Source organism: Macadamia integrifolia, chromosome 7 (genome assembly GCF_013358625.1).
Source record: "Macadamia integrifolia cultivar HAES 741 chromosome 7, SCU_Mint_v3, whole genome shotgun sequence".
In the NCBI taxonomy this organism is placed as follows: Eukaryota; Viridiplantae; Streptophyta; class Magnoliopsida; order Proteales; family Proteaceae; genus Macadamia; species Macadamia integrifolia.
This window is the reverse complement of record NC_056563.1, coordinates 11,104,115-11,110,182: the sequence shown is the minus strand read 5'-3', so window position 1 is coordinate 11,110,182 and position 6,068 is coordinate 11,104,115.

Below are 6,068 nucleotides of genomic sequence, written 5' to 3'. Positions count from 1 at the left end.
CTTTTTAATACTGTTTAAGTGGACCGAATAATTCGGTTTAATTCGATTCGGCCGAATAATTCACGAATTATTCGGCCGAATTGTTAACTAGGGATTAGACATCTATTTTGTGCTCATTTTATATATATATATATATATATATATATATCAAGTGGTTCTATTTTTAACTATTGAACAAAAAATAGTACAAAGAGTTCCATTTGTAATTTTGTTTTAAATTAATAGAAAATATATTTAAGAAAGTAAAAATAGAAAAACAAAACAAAAGTAAATAATTTCAAAAGTTTGATTTTTCACTCATTTTCTAAAGCTATATGTAACTTCACAAAATGGATGTTTTCTTCTGGCTAGCGAGAGTGAAAATATTTTTGATAGCTTGTCTAAATCTCCCTCTTCTTTGTTCTTGAAGGTTTTCTTTTCTTGTTTAGGGTTCTTCCCCTTTCTTTGTCTATGTCTTTAGCAACTTTTCCTCTTGTGAGAAGTTTTGGCCTACGCGGTTCTTCTGTGTTGATACCTGTCTCTCCCACGAAGATCTACTTGGTTCAGAGCTCAAGTGTCAGATCTTGCTCTTACCTTTTTCTTTCAGTTTTGTTTCTAAGGGTTTCTCTGTTTGACAAGGACCGAGAAATAAGCACTGGAGATACAACAATGGAGCCAAGATAGGAGGGAAATCCATTATATACAACTTTGTGTATATGAAGTTTGAGAGGTAGATCATTAGACTGATTATGTCTTTCGAAACCTAAGCAACTTCATGACAAAGAAGAATATTATCATTTATGTTTCAATATAAGAAAAAAAGCTTCTTGATTGTAACTCACCAGATCATATGTCGATATGAAGTTGGAGAAGTAGATTATTAAACTGAATATGTATTTCAAAACTCTAAGCAACTTCATGACAAACAAGAATATTATCATTAATGTTTCAATCCGATAAAAACGCTTCTTGATTGTAACTCACTAGATCATATGTGGATATGACGTTTGAGAAGTAGATCATTAAACTGAATGTCTTTCAAAACTCTAAGCAACTTCATGACAAATAAGAATATTATCATTGATGTTTCAATCTGGGAAAAAAACTTCTTGATTGTAACTCACCGTATTATCAATGACCATATTAAGTCTATTTATATAAGATCGGTGAGTGGAATGGGAAGAAAATATGTGACATTATCAGCCCCACAAGCTTGGGAATCAGACAAATGAAAGTCTAATTAATGCTATTGGTTTTGGACAATTCGAAGAAGAAGCTATCAACTACATAAATAAGATCAATTTTAATAATATCCCAAGATGCAAAAAATAATTAGTAACTAAAACCATTCGGGCATGGGGATAGATGAGAATCATGAGATTTAGTAGCACCCATAATCTCCTCCTTAGTTTGAATGAAAGAAAGCATCCTAAGGGATAATTCCTCATGAATGAGACTGACTTGAGAGAGGTCTTAAGGACAATATTGCAACTGGTTCTCTTATCAATCTGATTTTCTAGCAAAAAAAAAAAAAAAAAAAAAAAAAAAAAAAAGAAAAAAGAATGTGAGTCACACCACTTGATTCTATCCTAAAGATTATAGAAATCCCCAGTGGTGCAATGGGGACAAATGTGAATTGGTCTCCAAGAAAAAATAGCCATTGGCTTTCCAAGTAATAGTGCATTCTCCTACCCACCTCTTTGAGTTCTACTAAATTGTGCTCAGACTCGAAACAAGACTTTTGAAAGAGAATCAGTAATCAAACAACACTTAAAGAAGAAGAATAATAGTGTATTGCTTGCATGCACACACACACACACACTCATAAAAAAAAAAAAGAAAAAAAAAGGAGAAGATTTCACGCCTAAGAAATGGCCCAGATCAAACATCGGCTGGGGAAAAGGCTGGGCTAGCTCATAAACTAAGCACCACTTCCATAGTCATAATATGTTTTAAAGTCGTGAGGTTCATGGGCTAAAAAGGAAAATATTGTGGCTTGGTATGGTGTCGGAGTATAACAAATGGTATCAAAGTGGACCCCTATACTGTGTGAGGGCATAGCCGGCACGTTGTGCCGCAAAGGTGGATATTTTCATGCCTAAGAAATGGGCCAAATCCGGTGAGCCCCAAAGGTTGCATAAGAAATAGAAGAGACGTTGAGGGGGTTCATCTCTTTAGTCCCATAATAGTGAGAATAAGAGTTTGGACTAGCTAGTTGATAATTTCTAGCACTCCTATAGCAGTCACAATATGATTTAAAGCCGTGAGACCCATGAGCCAAAGCAGCCAATATTATGGCTTGGTATGGAGTTGGGGTGTTAGCCGCATTATAAAAGAGAGTGAAACAAAAGGGAATAAGACAATTAGAAAATTCAATCTTAAAGTGTCAAGAATATGAACATCATCTTTATTTATAAAGGAAAGATACCCCTTGGAAACACATGTCCAAAAGAGTCCAAAAGATGTGTCTCTTGGCAAGAGAAGACATAAAAAAAAATTAAGAAATAGAGACTCTGTATTTTCTGAATGGCTTTTCTCCGATGGACAAAGCAAATGAATTATTGTTAATATATATAGACATTCTGTTACAAAGGGATTATAATGGAGGTTGTGCAATTGAAGACAAAAGGTAAAGAATAAGGACAAGAAATATTGTTACAACAGAATGATTCAATATCTTTTATTTTGGAAGGATCTTGAGTCCGTTGAGATAAAGCATGGCTGAGTTGGAGGTGCTGGTGTCCACTGAGCTGACTCAGCAGTGAATTGTACATTTCCTTTACTCCCCCTCGAACTGAGAATGGGGTGTGAAGACAGGCCTAGTTTGATGCATAAGCTAGTGAAGGAAGCACGTGGGAGGGGTTTCGTAAATATATCAGCAAGCTGCTTAGAAGAAGGAATAAACCTGGTGACAAGTAATCCAAGGGCTACCTTTTCACACATAAAATGGTAGTCCAACTCCATGTGTTTGGTTCGAGCATGAAAAACTGGGGTAGCAGTAAGATGAAGAGCACTGATATTGTCACAAAATAGAGCTGGAGGTTGCTATTGTGGTATACCAATGTCACGGAGAAGGAAACACAGCCAAGTGAGCTCAGCTGTAGTAGATGCCATGGCCCAGTATTCAGCCTCGACACTAGAGCGCACCATGGTAGTTTGCTTCTTGGCGCTCCGTGAGATACAATTAGCCCCCAAGAATGTGCAAAAACCCGAGGTGGAATGACGGGTAAAAGGACAACCAGCCCAATCGAAATCGGAGAAGGCATATAGGTTGAGAGTGGAATGCCTGAGAATTCATAGACCATGACCAAGAGTGCCGCTAATGTAGCGCAAAATTCGTTTGACCATCCGAAAATGCACATTAGTAGGGCTATGCATGTGTTGGCAGGTAGAGTTGACAAAATATGAAATGTTAGGTCTTGTGAGAGTGAGGTACTAAAGGACACCAACAATGTTGCGAAAAAAGTGAATATCAAGAAAAGGGTCATCGTCATATGGAGCCTGAGGAGGTTTAACAACCAAAGGATTAGAAAGGGGCTTAAGGCTAGGCATGTGGGAACTGTGTAAAATATCCTAGGCATATTTTGTTTGGAAGAGGAAAAGGCTATGTGGAGTGTGAGCAACTTCTATGCCGAGGAAGAAGTGGAGCTGATCCAAATCAATCATAGAGAAAACAATGCCCAATTGTGACACCAACTGATTAAGTAAATTAGAATCACTCTTGGTAAAAACAATATCATCCACATAGAGGAGAAGGATGAGAGTATGCCCATAATGACGATAGACAATGAGGGATGAGTCAAAGGTGCTACATATAAAGCCAAAATCTAATAAAAAAGCGTTGAATCTATCAAACCAGGCATGAGGTGCCTGCTTGAGACCGTAAAGGGCTCTCTTGAGTTTGCACACAAAATGAGGGTGATGAGAATCAACGAAGCCAGGGAGTTGGGCCATGTAAACTGGAGTGGTAAGATGCCCATGAAGAAAGACATTTTTAACGTCGAGCTATCGGAGCGACCATTGTTTGACAATGGCGATGGTAAGCACAAGTCGAATGGACCCAGGCTTAATGACGGGACTATATGTTTCTAGGAAATCAATACCTGGTTGTTGGTTGAATCCTTTGGTGATGAGGCGAGGTTTGAGCCTATCGAGAGAACCATCGGCACAGAGCTTGGTCTTAAAAACCCAACGACAACCTATAATGTTTTGAGTTGGTGATAGAGAAACCAAATCCCAAGTAACATTTTGATGAAGAGCACGTATCTCACCGTCCATGGCGGACTTCCAGCCACTAAGACGGAGGGCAGATTTGATTGATTTTGGCTAGGTGGGTATGGTGGAGGAGAGAAGGGCGTATTTGGGGTTAGGTTTAGAAATACCATGCTTGCTGCGAGTGACAATACCTTGGAAATGTTCAATATCATCTGCTAAAGAGGAATGGACAATGGATGGTGGAAGTGAGAGAGACATTGATGAAGTGGAAGATTGAGTCGTGGGTAATGAGGGTGAAAGGATGGGCTCAGAGAAAATGGGTTTAGTTGGTGGTGTTGTCGGTGGAGGACCACAAGTGTGCTCAGTGGGATGCAACGTGGATTTAGGTTTGTTGACACTTGGATCAAGAATAATAATAGTTGAGTCAATGCTGCCTGATGAGGCACTGGCCTTTGGGAGTGATCCATTCTCAATGTGAGTTGGGTTTTGATGAGGTCCAAGTACTACTGGGCCAAAGTCTGGAGTGGGAACTATATGAGTTGTTGAGCAACGAGACTAATTTATTGGGCTTGGTGCAATTGAGCTGGCTGATTCAGCAGGTTGTAGCCATTTTGTGAAGGTGCTAAGTTCACCTGAAATGAGAGGAGCAGAAGTATCAGTAATTCCAAATCTGTGCAATGGAAATAGAGATTCGTTGAAGACGACATGGCGTGAGATGTACGCGCGGCCAGTAGGGTAGTGAAGACATCTATATCCTTTATGATGATCATTATATCCCAAGAAGATGCATGGGAGCGATCGTGGTTCCAATTTATTTGTGGTGCTATTCTGAATATACGGGAAATATTGAGAACCAAAAGCTCGAAGCATGTAGTAGTCTAGAGTTTTATTAAACAAAACATGCAAAGGAGAGTCCATCTTGAGGATCATAGAAGGCAACTGATCGATCAATAATACTGCAGTGGCAAAAGCCTCAACCCAGAAACGTTGAGGAACGGAAGCATGAAACATCCTTGCTAACCCCAATTCCATAATGTGGCGATGTTTCCTTTCAGCCACACTATTTTGCTCCGGTGTACCAGGGCAGGAGAGATGGTGTATGATGCCATGTTGATTTAGATAGGCCAAAAATTTCTGGTCACTAAACTCTCCACCCCCATCTGATTGGAAGATTTTGATTTTCTGATTTAGTTGCCTCTTAACCATTGTATGAAAAATTACAAACTGTTGAAGAAAATCTGATTTCCTCTTAATGGGATAAAACCAGCTGAATCTAGTAATCATCCACAAATAGAATGTAATATCTATATTTTTGAACTGAAGTGGTTGGAGCAAGCCCCCACAAGTCACAATGTATCATATGTAGTGGTTCTTTGCTCTAAGTAAAAGAGGATACAAAGGGCAATTTAGAGCTTTTACTGATTTGACAACTAGAACAGAAATTCAACTTCCTATTTGAAACTGAAATAGCTCCTTTAGAGATCAAAAACTTAGTAACACGTCCTTGCGAGTGGCCCAATCTATGGTGCCAAGTGTCTACACTTGTAGTCTGAAACCGATTAGAAAAGTTTGCCGTGAAATGAGAACTATCAAGAGCATAAAGACATCAGCTTGTTTAATCCCCGATGCTAGAACTTTCTTGGTTCGTTGATTCTTGATCACAAAACCAGCTTTGTTAAATTTAACTGTGCAAGGATAATCAACAGTTAATTTTGAAACAAACATCAAACTTTTCTTAATTGAAGGAACAACTAGAACATTTTTCAAAGGAAGAGAAGACGATCCATTACCAATTTGTCCTTCACCACTATGAGTGATAGACAGTAATTTTCCATTTTCAACCATCACTTTGTCACTACCAGTGTAAGGAATTA